Source organism: Falco cherrug, chromosome 1 (assembly GCF_023634085.1).
Source record: "Falco cherrug isolate bFalChe1 chromosome 1, bFalChe1.pri, whole genome shotgun sequence".
NCBI classification, from domain to species: Eukaryota; Metazoa; Chordata; class Aves; order Falconiformes; family Falconidae; genus Falco; species Falco cherrug.
Genome location: NC_073697.1, coordinates 7154614 through 7178715, shown reverse-complemented (window position 1 = coordinate 7178715; position 24102 = coordinate 7154614). Strand labels below are relative to the sequence as shown.

Below are 24102 nucleotides of genomic sequence, written 5' to 3'. Positions count from 1 at the left end.
ACCTTTTCTTGATTTTTTTTTTTTGTCATCTCTCAACCTGTTGCTCTTTGCTCTCATAACATCTTTGCTATGGAGATATGTCTGTAACATTTTGAGGTGTGTTTTTGTCCAACATTGTAGAGTGAGCATGCTATTGGAAACACTGTCTTTCAACAACCTGAAAATCTGCTTTGTCCTTATTTGGGTCCATTCTCAAGACTTATGTCCTATGTCTCTAGGTATCTCCCTTTAAGAAGAGAAAATGATTTGTGATTGGGAATTCGTTTTTACACTTATTTTTAAAACATGAAATATGGTGTGATGATGGTCATGATATACATGTGTCTTAGATTGATTCCACAATATTATTACTGTTTATTGCTTCTGTCATCCTCGATTTCCCCTTCTGTTGCAGCTTTCACTTGTTGAAGCTTGTCTTAATTTCAGACCCAGATCCTACAACTTACACATCTGCTTACCTTTAGTCATCTGTGTATTCCCATTGATTCCTGTGAGAATACACACATACTTTAAATTAAGCACATGTGCAAGATTTTTGGAATTAAATCATGGGAAATAAAGTCTACGTGTTGTTATTTTTCTCAGCTTCAACAGCTAGCAGCTTCTGCAGGTGGTCAAACCTGAAGAGATTTAAAAAACATTGTAACTGAAGAAAAGATGACAGCCGGCATGAAATCGGTAAGATTTGAGGAAAGGTCTTGACAATATTAAGATGAAATTTTTTTATAGCAATCACAGTGGTGTGAGCTTTCATGGCAAGGCTTGTTCCAAGACAGTAGAGCTGGAAATGGCCCAACATTTTATTCTTTTTTTTTTCTCGAGGCAATATTCAGATCATATACAGTTTTTCTCCTTTACATAAATTGGTGTTGTCAAAAGTGTGGGGCAGGAAGGATAGGGGAAATAGCACTTTCTAATTTTTGATGGGAAAAGATCCCCAGCGTAACTGGTGCTGGGTTGTTTGGCAATTGGAAAGGACTTTGTTTCCTGAAAAACAAACACCAAAAGGACAGCAGAAGTTTCTGAGAAAAAATCAGGTGGAAAATATCTGTACTGTGAAGATTGACTAAATTATTATATATTGTGTTTCTTATTTCTGTGTATTTTCTTCATATTTAAAATGTTACAACAAGGGCTGAAAACAACTCATATTTCAGTCTGCATTAAGTAGCATTATAATTGCACTTCAATTAAAAAGAAAAAAAAAGAGAATTTGCAAGTTATGGTATTTTAAATTACATGCCACATGATATTTAAGTTTTTTTAATTAATTTTAACCATTAAAATCATTACCTTTATTTGAAGAAACTCCACCCCCACCCCCACCCCTCGCCTTGGCTAATACAGGCTAGCAGTGTCAGAGTAAAATATGAGAGAAAATGAAAACTGTGGGAAGATCATGAAATGATAATTTAATTTTTATTTCACATTTCATTCTTCCAGAAGTGCCAGTTTCAAAAACATGGTCCAAGATGTGTGATAGTTAAATAAAATGTTTCATTCCTGCATACCTTAAACACCGGTCTTCAAATATTGTCATTCCCAAAAGACAGAAATTCTGGGCTACCACCGTCTGCAGGCCTGTGTCCAATGTTTGCGTTATTTACTCAGCTTGGAAAACCCCTCTGAAGGAGCAGGATCACAGGCGACTCAGATGATAGGGCCAGATGGGAGGATGGGAGGCTGAGCCCTGCACTCGGCTCATCCATCCCTTGCAGCTTTCCCCAGGTGACTGCTTGTTTGCTCAGCAGCCGGGGAAAGAGCCCCTGCAGCTCCAGGTCCCTGTTGGGAATAGAACCCCAAAAGACAGAGAGAGAGAGAGAGAGAGGAAGAGAAAAGCAGTGGGAGCAAAGAATGTAACCTAGTGTTTCCCATCATTATCTCCCGACAAGAGCCCTTCAGTCTCAGTCTTCTGGCTGCACAGAAGTGTATGAAGTGATCTCAGCCTTGGAAATCAGTAAATTAGATAAGCTAATTAATTTCTCTGCTTGCTTAGAATTATTTTTGCTGATGTGTGATTTTCTGGTTTTATTCTTATAATCTGTTGGTAACTTAAATTCTTTTATGTTTTACAAAAAATGTTTCTTCCTTGTCTACCTTCGAGCTGTTAGTATAAAGTAACTGCGTGTATGAAAGGAGCACAGAAGCCCACAGGGGTGAATGCACTGGAGACCCAGAGCCACAGTTTTTTCAAATTTCTGCCTTCTGATCTCTGACATCTTGCAGGCAGGGCAACAGTGATTAGCATGATCTATTCCCTCTTCAGAGAATATGTATATTTGCCGTACAATAGCGCACATTTTTTTCATTATTCTATGAATATGACACTATCTGCAAACCATCCTTGTTGTCTCTGACATGTGCTAAATATTGACAGAGAAACAAAAAAATATGCACGCTGAAACAAGCTGACCTATAGTACAAGAAGAGTAAATAAGTTAATGTCCTTGGAGATCTCTTTTAGTATTACTAATTGTTTTTTAAACACCACAAGTCTCTTCTCAGTTGAAAGTGACATGTGCTTGGCCCAAACGGTAAATTTCTAAGAAGGTAGAGCAGGCTGGCTGTGTTGTTAGTAGCTCTGGTTTTACTGGAGCTGATGGGTTTTGGAGTGCTTCTACCCCACAGCACTCACCTATATCATGTACCCGGGGAGAGCAGTTACTTGACCACGTACAGAGGTATTAGGTAGTACCTGAGAGTATTCAGCTGGTTTGGACCATGTCTGGAGTCTACCTCTTCATAAAACTAATCCATATCAAGGCCCAAGACTCTTCCTCTGTTGCTTATCCAGAAACAGTCCGTGAGTCAAGAAGTTGAGAACAACCAAGAGTACGACAGTGCAGGTAAAAGGGCACGTGATACACACGGAGGCTGTATGGGAAATAGTCGTGGGAATTGTAAGGCTTGACAGAAAAAAACCCGCCTTGCCCCAAGTTAGGAGTGCTTGGGAGGCTTACTTAACCTTCACCCTAGCCATTTGCACACAATTTTATGTTATTATTTCAACATTGAACTGAAATTCCAATTTGCCATAGCAACCCAGGCTTCAAATGGGGCATACGTTGCTTTCCAAAATTACAGCACCTCCTTAAAAAGGAGTGCTCTGTGTATTCTGAACTCTTGCAAAATGTTAGTAACAAAACATGACTTTAATAAACAACACATTTTTTCCCAATTTTTAGAGTACATTTAATAAGGAGAGTGCATTTGTGAAAAAAATCATATATATTTATAAATTTATAGATAAATAAAATGAGCTATTTCAGCTTAATTCATTTTTGAGAAAATAGTAAGATAGGGGACATATGTCTGGCAATGGTAAGACCAAGGCCCTGTGGGACATTTGCATGTTGTGGGTGAGGGTTTCTGTGCCGCTGCACGGTTGTTTCACTGTAAGAAAAACAAAATAGTGACAGGTCATGCATTCATTCATGCATTTTACTCTTTCCACTTAATCAGTCCTTTTGCCAGAAAAATAATGGAGCATCCAGCAGATGACATAACTGTACATAAATAAATATTTATTCAAATCCCCTACTTGCAGTCACTTCCCACTAACAAAATACCAGAGTCAGCTGGCTTTCTGGAAAGCAGAATGTATCCAAAAGTTTTGCTAGGTTATGCAGAATTATGCTCGTTTAACTGAGCCTTTGAAAGTCTTATATGGTTGTAAATGTGTATGTGTACCTGTGTGTGTATTCATATTATGTGACACAAAACAGCGGACTTGCACATCCATTTAATTTTTTTCCTGTTATTCTCAGGTAGACATTACTAACAAGACTTATCCTAAGCATAAGTACACACAGGGGTTTCTATGGTGGACATCAATTTTATGTAACTGATGGGGCTTTTTTTAAGCAGAGTTTGAAGAGATTCAGCCATGTGTATGTTTCTTTGGCATGAGAAAAGAGCTATTAGAAAAAGGACCAGCCTTCTCACCCTCTGTGCAGATTATTTCTTGTGTTTAAAGTGACAATGAAAGTAAGGCAAATCACAGCTCTTTGTTACTATCTTCAAAAGCAATTCAAGAACCCGAGCCCTGTAGAGAGCAAGTACTACAAGGGGGGGAGATAATCCATGTCCCTCCAAACGCTTGTAGAGATGTTTGGGAATCTGTTTTCAATAGGAGATAAATGGGAGCCTCTTCTGCACCTAACTGAAGAAGAAGCCCCAGGCCTCTGAATTTTGGAATTGCTACATTACCATAAGCTTTCTTTCACAATGCAGGCCAGAGTAAGGATAGAGGAAACCTGGGGCACACTGGCTGCCAGATTTACTTCTGCGCATCTCTAGTATTCGAGCTAGTAGTCTAGACTCAGGAGAAACATAGCTTCAGAGCTCAAAAGGCCAGTGGTGGGACCTATTTTGGACCTGCTTCTTGATGTGATGCAAGTTGCACCAGAAGCCTTTACTGGCAATGGGAGATGCCTGGAAACGGGGCTCAGAAGAGCTAATTCCGATTCCTTAACTGGGCACAGTTAACCTATGGTGGACACACCAGCCCTGCTGGGTATCCACAGAGTCTCAGTCTGGCTGGTTCAACTCATTAACTTTCAGAGTTTCTGTTCATTGTAAACAGAGACCTGGGAATCTGGGCACAGCATTTTTGAAGATACTCTTGTCTTTTTCCGCTTTATTGCTAGTTTTCTCTTTCAGGATGTTACAATATAGCATTAGAACATGCTTCAGCCTCAAATATCAGCTTCACATTAGCAATTCACGCTATTAACTGAAAATTTCACAGGACAAAAGCACATCCTATGGACTGGCTTAATTCCAGTATCCTTATTCTAGATTCTTGTAAGTTAATGAAAACCACAGCAGGTTTGAATTTTGTTTTCCTTTTTAATCTAAAGATATTATTTGTTTTGGCTTAAAGAGAATTGTGAGAAATACCAATATACTTAAAGAGAACACATTTAAGTGCTTTTTGAGGACAGCAAATGAACCTTAGCAGTGAGTTCCTGCTGTATGTGAGCCTCTAAAATTGCAATGTACAAGTCCTTGACTGGGATGTAAGTATAGGAGTGTAAAATTAGTTACATGTCCAAATGTGTGTAATCCAAGATGATATCCAGTCAAAAATGTCTAATGCATAAGGAAAAAATTATTCTCAAAATTTAAAGAAATCAGTTTATACTCACATCCAAGATTTCTAGTGACATCACACACCATGAAACAATACAATCTAATAAAGCTTGTTCACTTCAACAGAAGTTTTAAAGTACATTCATAAAGACCCTCCCTCATCACTGCTGCCTGACTTCAGCCTTGAAATCCTAAATCTGACAGTCATTCACTTCTTTTCTACTTCTCTTTCTAGCACACAGAACAACATCTCTGCTTTCCTTCTTAATCTGCACCCACAGCGTGCATCAGCCAAACCAACGCTCTGAAATATTTTAGGTAGAGCATTCCCCACAGTCACTGGGAAATACCAGAAACTGATGCAAGTCCTGATGTAAGTTTTCAATAAAATCATGAAATTAGATCCTAGCTAGCTAGGAACAGTGCACATTTGATTTCAGAGTTCTATAATGACATGGCTACAGGCAGTATAATTTCATAGTTCTCAGAATATGTGAAACTCAGAAGCTACTCAAAAACATAAACTGCAACTCCTGGAGGTAAAGTGAAATATCTATTAGTTGTACCTATCAAAGTCTGTCTTCTCTAAAAGAATATACATTACAGAGAGATACTTCTGATACCTGACATATGGTCTTCTTTCAGTGCTGTGTAAGTATTAAAAGAAAAGTTCCATTCCCAACCTTATGCAAAGGCAGAGTCTTTTTTGGCCTTGGTCTTTACAGAGTAAATTCATTACTTTGAATCATGGTTTTATGAATGCTAAAAGTTAGGACTGAAGCCCATAATGCCTTGTTGCACTATTTGGAAAAATTTGCTTGTCTGTACTTCAAGCTCCTTGGGACAAAGTCTGTCTTTCCAGCAGTTTCAGACTGTGTATAAGACAATAGAAACAACGCTGGAATATAATAAATGCTTAACAATATTAACAGTGCCAGTGGAGTCAGTTCTGGTCCATGTAATTGCAAAGTGTGTCCAGATGCTGCAATGATGCATACCTTGTAAATGCATATAATGACAAACAGATAATAAAGGTTGAATTAAACAAGTCAATGGCTTTGGCCTTGTTGCTGGCTGGCAGTTAGGGAGCATATGTGAAATAAACCATCGCCACACTTAACACTGATTGGCACTCTACCATCTCCAAGGAGATCCAAGATGTTGACTCTCTCACTTCTAAGAATGTTCCCTCTGGGACAGGATTCAAAGCATTGACAGGTTGGTGCAGTAAAGCCTTAATGTGTAATGCCCAAACTTTTTATGATTTGCAATTAATTTCAACTTTGGGAGCCATCAGTTCAACCCTTTTTCCAAAACATAAAGAAGAAGTGCTCTTAAAACCATTTTCCTCACAAAATAATTGCAGAAGGATGGTCACAAAACTCAGACATAGCTTTATTAGGTACCTAAAAGGAGATATAGGCCTTCCTTCTAATTCATCATCAAAGTGTTTATTTATCTCATGCTGTCCCACGTCTCGGGCACTACACAGACTATCCTCTAAGCTCCGTAGTACACCCACCTTGTAAAAAGCTGTCTAACTCTATTCAATTATATAGAATAGTTTAATCTAAAACAACAGCGAGCAGTGTAACTGTAGGGTAGCCTGGGTAAAAACAATCTTGGCTGTTCCAAAAGATTTCCCATCTGTTTCCTAACTCTCCATAATTCAATTCTCCTCTGTAAGAACATTTGTCTGTTACTTAGCCTGAAACGATAGATCACAGGGTTTTCACAAAGGTGTATCGATACCTACCTAATGTTGAAGATGAACACGGGTGCTTCATGAAAATGGGATGCACTTGATAACATACTTTATTGATGTTTCTCTGGAGGTCAAAGGGTTCTGTGATGGAAGGTAACGACAAATCAGGGTATTTGCAGTAGTAACTTGGCAGTATTCCCCATTTTCCTGTTTTCTTTGAATTACAGTACATGCAGGTCTATTTGAAATGAAAAGTAAGGGCACTCCTGGTACAGGGATGTGCCTTTCTACTAGGACTGGGCATTGATGGGTAGGGGTCTTTTGCAATGAAAGGAGTTAGAAGACAGCTGAACGAAACCTGAGACAAAAAAGCAAGTTCTTTGTGCTAAATGATTAAGACAGGCACTTTGCCAAAGCACGTGTGCATGGAAGCATGCTACTTATTTGGGTGAAGAAATCCTCAAAGTTCCACTTCTTGCACAATGACAGATCAGCTCTGAGCCATCACTTATCCCCAGTGATGTGCCCAGGACCACTGCTGTCAAACGCACAGCAAAGCCTGCTGCCCACCAGGCCCATTTGAGGATCTGGACTCTGCTTTCTCCCGGAACTACATTTTTGAACACGTGTGACACAATAGACTGCATTATAATGAGCGCAGAGTTGAAAACTTGGCACCAGTGCCTGCTCTTTTTCCAAAGTCAAGTGTAAAGTCTTAGGGCCCTATTAATGAAAAATCAATCCCATGGCTGGATCACAGAAAAAGGAGGGCCTCAAATTATGAGCAGGATCTGTTATAAAAGCCATGTGTTCATGTAAAAATATGATGGAATATGGGCACAGAAAGTTGCATGTGGATTTCACTAGATGCACAGGGATTCTTGGTATGCACGTAAATTTATATGTTATACTTAGAGACACAATGCAAAGGGTCAGGAGGCTGTAAATATGTTTCCTTGCTGCATAAAGTAGGGTGATAAACAATGACATGTCAAAATCCCTGAAAATCAAGGTGGAGGCCAAACTACAGCTTGAAGTAGGACAGCCAAAACCAACTGTCCGTGCATGGATGGTAGAGCTGAAGAACTCAGCAAATCGTGAAAGATAAACCACATGACATCTAGCTAAGATTTGCTTTTCTTTGCCCTGCCTAATATTGCTGTTTCTAAAGAATTAAACCAATTACTCTTGTTTGATATACCAACCATGCTTCCTGAGCAATCTGGGCACCTGTTAGTAGCTTATACCTATCAGACTATTTGACGTAAGCTGTGGGAGTAGTTAACACCTGTTATTTTTACAAAGACAGTTTAGCAGTTCTAAAACATAAATGCATACTAGGAGCATGTTATTGTTCTCAGCAAAAATAGCTCTTTTGCCAATGGTCTCAGCAAGTTAACATACTTTTATTTCTTTGTACTGTTTTAATCAAAAAGTTCAGAAAAGGATAAGACAGAAGAATTTTCCATCAGAAAATATTGCTGTATTAATATCTTTAGCTTTAGCCAACTTACGCAAAGCAGACTACTCTCCTTTTTGTAATATATTAAATTTCCCATACATCTCTGCTCCTTCTCTCATGGACAACCTTGATTACAATGAAGTATTTTACCTTTTTTTTTTTTTTTATAGCAAGGCAGACTGGGTTCATGGTGCTCACTTTTTGCAAGATATACTTGCAGCCTAACCTGCTTCACTCCCTTTCTCTCACAGCTGCATGTGTGCAGTCTTTGCCTACTGTTAATCCCCAGTGTGATGGGCTTTGTGAAAAAAACAATGCAGAAGTCATGAGAGGACTCTCTGGGAAGGAGATTTGAGGCTACTTTTGTAAGGCTGCTTTCAGAAGAGTCTTTTCTCCTTAGCATATGCATCGTCCTACTGTCAGGAAAGGCATGGAGAGGAGTGAGGCCAGAGCATATGGTCATTTGGCGGTTCTGGATAAGAGCTTTGTTCTTCAGACTACTTGAATTTGCCATAATTTATGCCATCTGAAAGCTTCTAAATTATGTCTAAAGCAACTCCATCCTCTTTGGTATGGATTCTCATTAAAAAGCATGAAACATGAGCCATTGTGACTGAAAACTAGTCTTTCGCATTGTCCTGGTGAGTGAGTGGCTGCATGGTACTTAAATGCTGGCTGGAGTTAAACCACAACGCTCACCAACACGAAAACCTCACTCTATACATGATATATATTCTATACATGAAACAATGTGGCAGCAGCTTTGTTTTTTGCAGTGTAAGCATGGCATGGCAACCGGAGGAAGCGTTAAGCCACCTGATTCAAGCAAGGCCATCCAGGATCTACACAGGACGTTGTTGATGCTGCCTAGATTTTACATGTGACTACAAGGATGAATTTCACCTCCAGACGCAGAGCTTCACATCACATCATGACGGAAATGCAGCCTACCTGCACTGCCAGTCAAAGACTGCTGGTAAGGACCGCTTTAATGCTACAGAATTAGTTGTGTCAAAGTGCAACGGCCTTCACCAAGAGAAGATGGGAACTCAAGAATTTTTGCTTAGATTCTACTTTCATACTACTGGGGTCTCCAGGCAGAATGTGGGCAGGGGGGTCTTGGGACCTTAAAAACGGAGGGGAGTAGAAACAGTTGTCATATGCATTGGCTTCTATATACTTTGAGAGGTCATTAAGTGGTCTATTAATTGCTGGGAGTGAAAAACTAACGGTCTGTTTGTACAGTCAACAAAGAGGAGGAAAATAAACACCACCAAAGCTGTAAATATGTCATAAAAAGTTCAAAAATGTATGTTTCCAGGGGAAGAGAAGGTTTCATTACAATTATGACTTCATCTCTGGAAAAGAATTCAGTTGGAGCACAGGTGGTTGTCATAAAAACTGTGTATATTAGGAAAAATCACAGTGTTGTCTGTTGCGAAGTAGGAATAATTCTGTCCAGTACCTTCTAAGCATCCCAACTGGCAGGTTTTATTTAATAAACTGGGGTAATAAATACACTGCATAACCACATGGTGTATGTGTAATATTACTATACATGTATAAAATGCTGTAAACATAAGGGGTTTTTTTAGTATCCTCTATGAAAAATCCCCTCCATCCTCTGAAAAAGTTTATCATTGTAAAGACAAGATATATTACAATTAATGTGCACAGACTGACATAAAGTCTGATTCTGCAAGATGTTGCAGAGCTTTCTCTCTTACTGCTATCACTAGGACTACGAATTCCTTGAAATACTTGCTTAAAGCATTTTGCAGGAGGTGAGTGTTCCTTACATCCTTAACATGAGTCTGTATTTACATGGACAGATGGCTCAGACAACATTGCTAATGCTGTTTGGGATTGATGTGGGACAGCAGGATAGACGAGTTCCCTTTATATATCACCCAGCTAGAAAAAAACATAAACTCATTAAAAGGCTCTCTCTGTCCCATCTTGCATAGGAGATAAAAGTGAGGAGGAGATGACATTTGGGTTTTCTACTAAGTGCAGTTGCAGACTGGCTGGAAAATGACTGCTCTTGCATGTGCATTAAAGAATACATGTACAGCTATGTAATTTTTTCCCTTAGCTACTAGGTAGGTGTTAACAAAACAGCTGAACAATTTATGAAATTGATTTTGTCCATTTTTAGTTTTCCCATCCACAGGGTCTGCACATTCTGTTCTGTAAGCTGTAGATGTTTTAGCTGTGACTCTCAGTACAACATACACTTCTGTTCTGAAAACCAAATATTTTGTACTATCGTTGCCAAGAGGTCTTAAGTAGAAAACAAAACAAAACAAAAACATGAACTGTGATAAAAAAACAACAACAAGAAGAAGACAAATGAGCACTCTTCTCTTGCCATCTTGCAAAACAAAATCCTTCAGGCATGACTTATTAGTAAAACCAGCTATGGACAGTTAATAGGGTACATCTGGATCTAATGAACAAATGCACAGCCAAAATCAATTATTTTTTTTCACAGGGTTTAAGTGAAGTAACTCATCTGTACTTTAACAAAAGCCTTTATTTCCACATGAAGAGGTGGGCAGCCATTCAATCAGACATGATTGAAATTGTTTCAGTCAGTTAAATTGCCCAATATTTTCACGTTACCTTGAAAATAGAGGAGAGCACATGCATGCCATTTTGACATAAGAAAACGTATGTTTTTACCTATGTTTAATATATATAAATTTGTATACACATATTTATGAATCTATTATAAACAGAGAAGGTAATACACTTCCATTAACATGAAACATCACAATGAATTAGGCTCATAAATAGGAGAAATTGTAGGTGGAACAAAAAGGCTGGGTTATTCTTTACTCAGCTCTATAGCCTTCTTGGCAGAAAAGCTCATTTTGACAGCAGATGCTCCTGTCTACTATAACAGAATTTCTGTTCAAGTTTCTGAGTGGGTGATCACTGCTTTCAGCTGGCAGCAAGGATTTTTAGCAATGCCTCCCATCATTAATTGCCCAGATTTTGTTCCATGCACATCAGTAGAAATGGGAGGACACATGCTTAAAGAAAAAGCTCAGTAAGAATTTCTCTCTGGCATGTATACAATATACAATATTTCAGTACCTCTGAGCCATGCAAGAAGGCTCACCAAAGTCAATAGAACTACTGACATGTTTAAAGTAAACACGTGTGATGGTTGGTAGAACTGGAGTTTGTGAATTTAAATCTGTTTAACAGTGGCTTAACTCTTAATATCATAGAGCTACCAGGCTGATTTGCTTTTACTCTTTTTTTTTTTTTTTTTTTTGGAAACATACCACAATTCTTTTAAAGGAGTTTTTGAATTAGTCTAGCTTCACTGCTAAGCAGCACAACAGAATATCAGGCACTGTTGTAAATTTTTTCCAATTAATTTAGAATTTGCAGTTAAATTTAGGTGACAATTTAATATATGAATAATTCATGAGCCATCAAACAGCAAAATTTCAGTGGAAGGGGTTGGTTTTTTTTTAAAAAAAGTGTGTTTCAAACTATGCTAAACATTGACAGGATTCTTAGCAAGTGGCTGAAGGAAAGCTGAGTAATAGCAAATAAAGCATCTTTAGCTGATGGATTGTTTAAATCATCAAATAACAGCTGATGACTTCTTCATATTCAGGTAATCTTTACTGACACTGTTACAGTCTCATGCTCTTCTTAGTTTCTGAAAATCTCTTACAACAGGGGACCATTGATGTCTGAAGGAGGTGGACCTAGTCAGTAATTTTTTCTTGATCTGGAACTTAAACTGACATATTTTTTCCATGCAAGCAATTTAATTAGAACTTGCAACTCTACAGAAAAACAAATCTTCCCTAAGACATGTTTGTGCCGATAATTGGCATGTCTCCTCTTACACATGATTCACTTTCTATGAATTCTAGAACAAATAGGTTAAAAAAAAACCCTCATGAAGAGAAAAAATACTATCATCCTTTTAATTTAGCTTCCACAAGTCATAAGGCAATTAGATATGACAACAATGGAAACTGAAAAAAAATGACATAATAATGAGGCATTTATATCCAACATATACATAAAAAGCTAAATGGGCTAAATATTGTCTTAACCGCCTGTATTATTTCTAAATGTTGCCCAGAGTGGCACACAAGACCAAGAATTACTCATTGTCTAGTAAAGGGAATTCTGCATGCCTCCAGCTGGCCCTTCTTTGTGAGTAACTAAAAAGAATCATATTTGGGTACTATATCTTGTTTTGCCCATAATTTGTCTGATCTTGGCTAATGCCCAATGGCTATTTTTCATATGCAGTTTTTATGCTGTATTGGAAAGGCTTGCAGTCTAGCCTTCCACGCTACCAAACAGAAAACTGTAAAGGTACGAGCAGGGTCTAAGAGGAGCTACTACCATTCAAATGGTTGGAGAAGTCTTCCTTGTTCCCAAAATAATATTTGACACCATTTCCTGAAGTTATATTTTCCTTCCTTTATCATATATCTTAGATACTGAGATACCAAAAAAAAAAAAAATGGTGTATGAAATATCAGATTCATTTCCTATTTGAAGTCCGGAAACACTGCAATAGGTAGAATAGGTTAACTGCTTCCAGCCACTGCTTAGGGATCCAATGATCATAAGGTGCTCTCATGAAAGCTGATTTATAGTGAATGCACAAAATTATGTATCTTACAATTACAATGCTTTATAGTCGTGACTTTTTTTAACAACCAAGGACTCCTATTTGTTGGGGGTGGGGGGGTGTCCCCCCATTTTTTTTGAAAAAGCAGCATTGACATCATTTGCAGCTTTGACGGCTTCGAAGGACTAAATTAAGAATGGCAGGCATTTTAGTGGGGGCTCAGCTAATTGTATATCTGGAGATGTAATGAAGCTCTGAAATATTTCTTCCCCCTGGGAGGTGAGTGCTGGCTATTACAATAGCTTACTTCTTTCACACTTGACAGTTGAAGGGCTTTTTTAAATAATGGCAGGAAGTCCAGAGCTTTTCTCTGTACTCCTTTCCTTTCAGTATGCCGGATGCCCTGGCACCACAGAGCCTTTGAAACCTTCTCATGTTTCTTCAACACCTGATGGTGATTGTTCAACTGGAGATTTACAGCTGACCTGAAATTTAAAGCTTTCAAATAGCTGAAGTTACAGGAGCTTGAAACGGTGATGGATTCACCAGAGCGATAGTGTTATCATCATCTGATGGCTGCTGAACAGTGAAATGAGATGGTAATTTCTGCATTCCAGCCCTTAAATGTTCCTACCACCAAAAACACCAACACAACTCAAAGAAAAAGCTATTTAGAGTCCTTATCTTCCGGACACATTTGCATATGTTTGAGCTCTAACCACATCAGTAACATACCAGCTTTAATGGAATATCTCCTGTGATAGTTTATCGAATGTGTAAGAACTTGCAGGATGAAGGCCTCAGTTATCTCCAAGAAAAGAGACTTCCTGCCCCCTGCTCTTGGAGACCATCCCATCCTGTCAAGGCTGAGATGAACTGATGAGGCCAGATGGTGTGTGTGTGGGGAGGAAGCTACTCTTTCAAATGTCTGTGGCCTGGGCAAGTTTTCTTTACGGAATGGCAGAATCACAAAGTGGCTGAGGTGGACAGGCACCACTGGAGTTTGCCTAGTCCAACCCCCCTGCTCAAGCAGGATCAGCTATAGCAGGTTGCTTGGGACCCTGTCCAGTTGGGTTTTTAATATCTCCAAGGACGGAGACCATACTATCTCACTGGAAAACCTGTGCCACTGTTTGATCCCCCTCACAGTAAAAAAAGGTTTTTTTTCTTATGTTCAGAGGGAACCTCCTATGTTTCACTTTGTGCTGATTGCCTCTTGACCTGTCACTGGGCACCAGCAAGAAGAATTTGGGTCTATCTTCTTAACTCCATTAGATATTTATTGATGAGATTCCCTGAATCTCTTCTCCTCCAGGCTGATCAGTCTCAGCTCTCCCAGCCTCTCATGGGGAAGATGCTCCAGTCCCTTTCTCATCTCCGTGGCCCTGTGTGGGACTTGCTGCAGTATGTCCTTCTTTCTCCTGCACTGGGGAGCCCAGCAGTGGACCCTGCACTCCCATGTGTCTCAGTAGGACCGAGCAGAAGGTAACGTTCAACCTCCCCTTGACCTATTGGCAATGCTTTGCCTAATTCAGCCCAGGGAGTTGCTGGCCGCCTTTGCAGTGAGGGTGCATTGCTTTCAGTAAAGGTGATACAGGTCCATCAAAATCTGGGGTCCTTTCAGGGACTAACTGCTCAGGCATTACGAAGGTCCAAAACTGCACATAAAACTCTGTTGTCTTGTCTCCCCATGATCCACTGGTCCTAAGAAACCAGTAGTATATGACAGCCAAGGGGAAAAAAAAATGCAAGCTCTTGATAAGAACAACTTCACATCTAACATTCAGAAATGGAGGGTTTCATTGCTACTTGTTCCTTTAAAATCACAATGCAGCATTTGAAGTGACACTGCAAAATTGCTAAACAAGTGTTCCTGCAGTTATAAACAAAAGGGGACACAAGGTTGGAGATTATTTATACCTGTGCAAAGAAGAAGTTACTATAGATACATAAAAAGAAAGTTGTGAAGCTTTATTAACTAAGGCATAAAAGAATTGCATCAGGGATCAAGTTTCCTGATGTAGTAACAGTGAAAAAGGAAAAGTTATTCCAGAGATGAAACTAGTTCAACATCTGAACAATATTATCAAACTGTAAAATGCTCTCTTAGTAGGGATTCTTTCTCTCATTAGTCTTATTATTACCCTCATCAGCAAAGTCCCTATTCAGACCTGAACATGTACTGATAGTAATTTCTACATCTGTAAGAGCAGACATTATGTGGAAAAGGGAAGAATTAAAAGGAAAATCCTGTGTCAGGAAATGTCTTTTATTCTTTTTTAAATTAAAAATAATGGTTGTATTACATTGTCAAAAAAAAACCCCAAACCCAAATCTGAGCAAAGAATGGAGTAGAATTTATTTTGTGAAACACTAAGAAGTAATAAGCTAGGAATAAAAAGATTAAGAATGTCTTTGAGAATATTAAAATATGGTATGTCTTAAATTATCTTCTTGAAATCAGTAAAATATTCTTTAAATTAATTTAGTCTGAATTATTGTAGCAGAAAACCAGTATCTAAGAGTAACAGACTATCAACATCTTGCTCTTACTCTGGTATATACAGTTTGCTGTAGTAAATCAGGTACACACAGAGGCATACACAGGTACGTGTGTAGGTATACATTTAGCAGGTATTTATATTTTCATATTATTAATTTCTATTTAAATTTCTAACACAGATCAATATACAATTTCCAGGAACACTAGCAAGTCTAGCAAGAATGAACCTCTGCTTAGGAAAAAACCCTAAACATTATTGCCTAAAACTGGCTTGGCAACCTAATTTTTAGGCTGAAAAAAATATGCAGCAAATACGAGTCAGAAGAGCAGTTGCAGAGTTTTCTTTAAAACCAAAAGCAGTTATTTAGATATTAAGATGTTTAATTCTTCAAAATAATAACCTGTAATTTCATTGGTACCCTCTATTTGTACAATAATACTGTTCATGCGGGTGGATTGCAACCTACCTTCCCAACTTGCTATCTAGTCACATGCTTTAAGAAAGGCTTGCCACCCTTCCATCCCTGGTCGGTGCATTTGCAAGCAAGATGTACCATGAAAAATTACTGAAGCTACTATTTACCAGAAATAGTAAATACAGTAGAATGTTGTAGCAGAAGCCTATAAATAAAAGATGTTGGTGGTTTTTTTTTTCACTAAGACACCCTTCCCCCCCAACCTTGCAAAATTACTTGTAGTTCAAAACATGTTACAGTTTATCAAGTTACATTGAGAAGAATGTTTTTCCTGCTATTTTATAAGTCCATAATACAGAGTTTTATAAGACAATTTTAAACTAAAGCATCTTCAATAAAATATAAAATAATGTCTTAGGAGCAAATATATATATAAATAACAACTACTTCTGCAATGCCTGTGAACAGGTTTAACATATCAATGTATATGTAAGCGTAATACAGACCAGTCAATAAAACAGGGAGCCTCTAACTTTTTCATGCTCAAACAGTTTAAATGTTGCTTTTTAATAGCTCTTGACTCATGCTTTCTTCCTTCACTTCTGTTTAATGGGATAGGAGTTTGCACTATTAATAATTGCTCTTAGAAAAATAACAAAAACATATTTTTAGGTTTAAACCAACACAGATTCTTGGGTAGGACAGGTTTAGCCAAACACTTTATGTGACGAGTTCAACACAAAAGACGGTAGAATTGTTTTAAAGATAGGTTGTTTGAAAATTATTCCTGCTTATATCTTTAATGCAACACTTATTTCAGTCATAAAACTGCACCCTGAAGAAAATCCCTTGCAATTTTCCAAACAGAATCAAAGTACTACATTTTCAAGGGCATTCTTTAAAAAGTAGATAAGTTTCACAGTGGTGATTTTATATCAGCTGGTCTAAAACCAGAAGTGGTCCTTTTGGCATCAGGGAAGCAATGTTGAAATCTGAAACTGCAGTTTGCTTCTGCTTGCAGAAGTTGGTATAGGTCTTCTCTTTACTTTAACAGTGTCTGTATTATGTTACAGCAAATGAAGATGTAGCTTTTCATTTCACTAAATAGATGGCTCAGGAAAATATAGCCCCCAAAAGGATGATAACTATATCTTAGTTCAAACCACAGCATTAACTGTGCCAGTTCGTCAGGCAGACGTTGCAATGCAAGCCGAAACATTTATTAACATTTACATGTTAATATGCCTCAAAAGAGGCAGGCATCTGCCAGCACTCTCTGAGGAGCTCCCCACCTGTAAATATCTAACTACTGGATTGATGAGCACTGCTATGTCTAAGCCACTTGAATCTTAATGTCCAAAGATATTCCCAGCTCCAGGCAGCTGAACGGGCTCACCAGGCAATCTGAGCCCTGAAACCAGGACAGCTCTGGCTGGAGTTGCTTAATGAAGCACTGAGGTGAGACTCAGAAGGAGCTTCAGCTGCGAAACGGGATGTTTGTGGGTTTTCATGGGTTTTCCTTCTTTATTCTTCATGTTTCATAGAGTGCAATTGTGGTATCCTAAGCCTCAAAAGCAGAGAATGAGTAGCTTCCAAAAGAATTATGAAAATACCTGAACTGGAGTATGAATTTAGTTGAAGTTGAAATGATCTGTATACATGAATGATTTTCTGAAAAGTAGTCACTTTCCAGGATTCATGTAAACAAATTGAATTAGCATGGATGATTACAAGTAGGGCTGTGACAATGAATCACTTAAGAATCTACTGAAACAATAATTTGTGACTAATATTTCTAATTATTTTCTCAGCTATAGTCATGACAGTTCCAACCCTTTAAGTTGCTTAAAATTTATGACTTTAATAGTGCTACAGACTACATTTAAACATTCATTTTAATACCAATTATAGATATGCTAGTAAAAAAGGGCATTATATCATTGCACTGGTGAATTAAAAAGTAGATCTATATAAGAAAGTGTCATCCCTTAAAAAAAAATAATTAAAAATAAACCAAAGAAGAAATTACTGGTTTTTTCTGTTCTTCTGTTGAACCTCATATGGAAGGTAGTAAGTTACCAAAAAAGTGTATTGTAAGAGTCTAAAGAATTTTTTAAAAAAATCATATTAAAAGTATTCACCATTATTACTATTTGAACAGTTTAAAAGGAGTTCTACATAACTCTGCAGACCTCATCCCCATTGCATTCTATAGAAACTTCTTGATAATGGATATCTACTTTTATATATATTAATGCATATATTTATATGTGTATGTTTATATATGTGTGTGTGTATGTATGCATTGCCTTGAGGATTTATACTGGAACTTATTTGTTTTAAGAGATTAGAGAAAATACTCATGCGGTGGTTGTAAAACCTTATCATCGATTCACTCGCCATCTGTTCGCTACAACTGACTTCTAAGGAAAAAGAGAGGGTAATACAGAAAAGGACTATTGGAAAAAAAATAATAATTGCATTTCATTAACCATATGAGTAGTATTTATTTGTTTAGAGCTTTAAAGTGATCTAGAACACACAATATAAAAGATTATTTGAGTATAGAACCTATTATCAGTCACGAGCCACAAGACAAGAAGCTGGTTTTCTCATATTGCCCTCTGTAGACAACTGAGTTTCTCCATACCATTTACTCAAAAAGGTATATTTTCTTTTGGCATCCTGGCATGTTAGAAACTTCTATCAAGCACGTGAAACATCTTGTTTTTCCATTTAATCTCTCTCTCCGCTACGTGAAAAAAACACAGTAATAGCTGGAGACTTGTTCCTTGGAGAAGGAAGTTTTCTGTATTCATTTGAAACAAGCGATCTCATGACGCAAGAGGTCTGTATGATAAATAGTTTTTGGAATGAAAAGTTTAATGAATTCAGATATTATTAGAGTTGTTTGTTAGCCCCACATGAATATTAATGGCATGTGTTTGGTATTTTATGATACACTTCTTGAGAACTCGTAATAGAAAATGCTTCAATTCCCAGAAATAAGCAGTGCTTGCCATTCAGTAAGATTTTCTGTAAAAGCAATGCGATTTGAATAATTGTTTTTTGGCTCTCACTGTGAAGCTAGTGTGAAGACCTCAGCTAGATACTTAATGCATTCGGTACTCATTGTTTTGAAACTTTTGCTATCCTCAGTCAGCCTTCCAAATCTAAGGGCACCTTAAAAATGAGATGAAAAGCAATAAACATAAATAAATAGCTATGGGTTTTGGTCAATATCTAATAACTCTGCTTTTCTATAGAGATGGTAGCCATTGGATGTTGAGTTCAAAACAAACTGTAACGCTCTATTTCCTAATTAAACCCAAGATCACCAAATGGCCCTCTCAGTTATGCATTCCTTTTTGAACAGTTTGCTTTTCTTCACTCCCAGGTTGTTTTTCTCTTAAAACCAGAGTTATGTTTTTTTAGATCATATCTATTTTCTCAATAAGCCCAACATCACCAAATGTTCCTCTTTATTATGGGTTCTAAGAACACGTAAACTACAATAATAAATAAGAGGTTTTAAAATATGACAACCAAAAATGATAAACTGATAAGATAAGTTAGAACAAATCTGTGCCACTGACAACACAAATAAGGATGTAGGAGCTCAATTCAGCCAGGCATTGTAAAAGCATGAGAGAAGAAAGCTGTTATAGAGTCCCTCTGCCAGCAAATGGATCACTTTGATCCATTAATAATTATGAATATAGTTTTGAATAAATTATTGTAAGGAAATAAAAAAAGAAAAGCCACCAAAAAGAAAACCAACCCACCACCTAGAAGTATATTTTAAGCCAAAGATTTTAATTACTTAGGTTTTGGTAATTAGAGGCTAAGATTTTTACTTACTTTTTCATATTTGGATTTAATTATTTTCCTTAATTGCTTTCAATAAAGCTCTTAAACACCCTACTTAAATTTTTAGTAAGTTAGTTTCTATTGCTTTAATGTGACAAATGCAGCTGGGATTAATCAGAGTGAGCAGCGGTGTTAATGGCATTAAGTCAGGGTGTATTTATCTCCCAGGTTATGCAATCTGACACTGTGAGGATCTACAGGATACTCCTCACCTTGCTCGATGTTATGGAGTATTCAACAAACTCTGGTTAGGCAGCTCATCTTACTCACTTTCTGAAGTCCCTCTTACTCACCACTGACTGGTAAAGAAATAACAGAGAAGTTAGTCCAAACCCACCACATTCTTGCTTATTTCTAGGGTTTAATTCTGCCATTTCATGGCAGTACCTGAGGTGGTACTTAGCTAACAGAAAAAGAACTAATTCCAGAGTAGAGTATGAACCAGAATAAGCTAAATTGGCAAAACATAACCAGAAAGTATCAAGGTCCAGTTGACTCACATTGAACAGACCTTATTTCACGACGCCTGACTCATTTCGAAAAGTAATTCAGTCATGAGGAACCCTATTGAAATGCTTTGTCAGGAAACGTGTCTGCTTAAGATAGCTGCAATGGTGACTTTTGGTAACACGTGGGTACAACGTCAGTCAGTGCCTGGATAGCAGATAATTGGAATTATTCACTAAACCCATCACAGCAGACTGAATCTATGAGCATGCACATGCACCCACAGAAAGTTGGGAAATATTTCACCATCAGCAGTTTCAAAATAGACAATGTTTTTCCTGGTTTATAAGTGTCAAGGCCATGATGAGCTACTTTCTGTTCAAAATAAGCTCACTTGCTAAAACCCCTCAGGTACATCACTACTGCGATTCCTGTATTGATTGCTGTATTACATGCTCTAGAAGCTGCCCCCCAAAAATCAGAAAACAATAATCCTGTACAAAAGTCTCTCTAAGGAAAAGGATGTCAACATGTCAATATTCTTTTAGAGATGCACAAACCCCAGGCTTCAGGGATAAAAGACTGCATGAGTGAGTGAATGCTATGGATGTGGGGCACAAAGTTTTCAAGCAGATTGTATGGTGACAGACTGTCTCATCCAGTAGTGGCAATCCTGTATAGATAAAGTATGACTGAAAAGTTGCCAGTATATATCTGTAGAACTATGCTAAATTTAATCTTCTCTCCCACTACTTACATTCTACTTCTATGCCACTGCCTATAAAACAGTGGCAGCAGCACAGATAATTGTTTAACTACAGCAGCGTAAAGCATCAGCAACAAGAATTTCTTTCATGAACAAGAAAGTGTGAAGCTATCTGTATTGTTCATAAATCAAACAATTTTCTGTAAATACATGTACTAGAAACTCTTCTGCACACTGTGTGTGCATGGGGAGCTAGTGGTAAAAAGGGGGGGGGGGGGGGCTAGAGGGCAACACAGAACTGAAATGCCTTTATTGTCACTGCTTCAGAAAAAAAAATTGGAGATCTCTTCATCCTCAAATGGAATGCAATTTACGTTAGAAATCCAATGTCTTCTTGTTATGGACGAAGTTCTCAGTTTCCTAACAATATTCCTATTGGAAATTAAAAACTGAAAAAGGCCTTGTAAGTGTCAGCCTCCTCTTTGATGCAAAAAGAGAGAAAGCACATCCGTGGCCACGCATTCCTCCTCAGTATTTTGCCCATCCTGCTGGTGGGCTTCTCGGTGGTACTTTAGGAGAAGAATGAGTATCACCCTGGCCTCTGCCCTTGGACAAGACGCAGGAGGGCAGAGGTCCGGTGCCTCAGCGCAGAATGCTGGCCTGCTGGGTGGGAATACCTCAGCTGTATTTAACCTGGCCTGTGCTCTGTTTCCCACAGGCTTCGCTTGCGATGCCAGGAGTTGGTAATGTACATGGCAGGATGCTCTCTGCTGCCTTAGACTTCACGGGAGGGATGAACTGTAATTCAACAATGTTTAGTGGGAGGTAGACCCCACCTGTGGGGCTGTCTTGGCCACCGCTTTCTGTGGTGTGACAAGAGCAGAGAAAGTTTGGAAAGCTGTGAACTGCTCCTCCGAGACTCAAAAATACCTTTGTAAAAACCCTGGTTTTCTCTCACACTGCCTGCTGCTCAGACTAATAGAAGCTGCTCAAACAAATACACATATTTTTATAGACTGTGAAGTTAGACTTGTTCTGCAAGGAAGTGAAACAGGGAATATTAAAAAAATGGGAGAGTTTTGTGTGGCGAAGCTGCAGCTGATTATCCGTTCATTATCACATTTTCCAGCGGTTTGTCTCGATAGGTGTGAAAACGTCTGAACAGCACTGCAGTTCTTCCAGCTGTTGCTGACTGAAGCTTATGATAGACTACATAGAGAAAGTTTGGGAGAGTGATTTGCTATTTACACACTTACACTAGCAAATTTATGATCCATGCTCTGTAGCAAAGAGACCAAATGAAGGTTATTTTTATGGAATTCAACCAGGAATACAGAAGAAGGAAAGATAAAACTCATGCCTGTGAGATTTCGGCACTGAAAGTCTTACACATGTACACAGATGAAAGTGCTAATGGGTATTTAATTTTTTTAAAGATGCTGTAAATATACCTGTGGCATTTTATAATCATTACACAAAGATATATATTTCTGCAAAGAGTGATAGAAAGATGCTGGCAGATGTAAAAAGTGTAAGAAGTCCTTTACCATTTGAACTAACGAAAAAGTCCTAACTTTTTAGGTTTCTTTATAACACTACTTTCAGTAGTTGAAATTCAACAGATTCAATCACACCACTGAAAGCGCTGTGTGGTTTCTCTCATACAATTTTCAAACTGATTATTCCAACATAACTAAGCTTAAAAGGGCAGCATGTCTGAGCAGTTGAGTAGGTAACAAGTAACTATAATCTTTGGTTATAGCACTATAGCATTGTGCAGTCTGAGATGACAGAAGGAAATGACTTTGTAAAGCAGCTATTGATGCACAGTTAGATGAGCATTATTTTAAACACACACACAAAAGAATTTTTAAAAGTAATACGAGGAAGAAACTAATGCAGTCGCCTCCCCAAAACACTACTCCAAGAGGAGCTTTTGCAAATCAAAGTTCCTTGTCTCTCCTCTCACACACAAAATTCCACTGCTATAGTCCTTTTGGGAGGCCTTTTGCCACAGATTAACATTAGATGAATGCAGAATTATCCCTTGAATTTACAAACTAAGAGACAACAGGATTTGCTGACTGATTGAATTATCTTCACGCAGTCTAGCACTTCTGCATGTCAGGTACCATTGTAAACTAGGAAATAACATTTCTCAGAGTATCCCTTATGCAAGATACTGTGCTAAAGGAGCGAAAGAATTAACACAAACAACATGTGTTAGGAAGCAGTATAGTTTGTGCAGTGCACATTTTTCAGACTTCCAGTATTTTTTGTAAGCCTCATACTGCATTACTTAACGTGTTCCTGCTGAGACAGACAGGCTCTGGGATTTTTTCTCCTCCACCCCCTACCTGTCAAGATACTCTTTGTTGAGCTTTGTGTCATGTGGCATTAGGAAAGCTTTGTTCTTAGTTTAATTCTCTTTTCCCATGTCTGCTGCGGTGTGACATTTACAAACTAATGCACTTGCCCTTTATGTAGCCCCTAATATAAATCCCATGCCCAATAGGAATTATGGACCATTTTGCTTTGAGAAGGAGTTTCATTTGTGCTCAAGGAAATTCAGAAATAAACATGTACCACAAGACTTAGTGCCTTTTTCTACAGCAGCTTTAATGTATGCAACTTTTCACTCCTTCCTATTAGAATGTATATTCAGCATTGCATTTATGGTTTAACCGAGGGGTAAAGGATCTTTCTTCATGCTCTTAAAGACAGCTATAATAAAAGATTTTTTATTTTTTTTTATAAAATTGATAATATATTTCTGTATATCAAGACCAAAATCAGAGTCATCCAACCAATTGCTTGTCCCTTTCTTCAAACATATGTTAGTTCACTTAACAGCTACTCTCTTTCCCCATCCGAGTTCTTTTGTACTTCTCTGAACAACATGTCTAAAATATGCTACCGCTATTTTCTTTGTAGCAGTATTTTATTATTTTCTTTTAAAACAGGAGCCCACAAATAGTAGTAATTGACTAAAAATTTGTTTATACAAACTTTTAATTGACTGTTATGGACAGTCTACTTACTTGTATGACATCATGCTTGGGGTCCATTTGTGTTATTAGAAATTCAAAAATGAAAGGGTGAAGCATGTAAAGCACCATAATCAGAGATAAATCATTACCACTGTTCCCTTCTACATAATGCCATTCCCATAACCTGAAACAAAACAAAAAACCAAACCAAAACAAAAAAAGCATATTTTTTTTTGTTAAATATACAGAAATAGGATATAGAAGTGAATCATTCTATAAACAAATGAAAAT

The 24102-nt window shown here is 37.8% G+C and overlaps 1 long non-coding RNA gene across 1 annotated transcript; it reads left to right on the top strand.

The window, feature by feature from the left end:
- The first annotated feature begins 597 nt into the window (after positions 1 to 597).
- LOC129734452 (uncharacterized) lies at positions 598 to 15380 on the top strand. Its single transcript, XR_008730050.1, has 3 exons — positions 598 to 678; positions 9038 to 9237; positions 13270 to 15380. It is a non-coding gene; the product is annotated as an uncharacterized LOC129734452 (long non-coding RNA).
- Positions 15381 to 24102: the final 8722 nt, after the last annotated feature.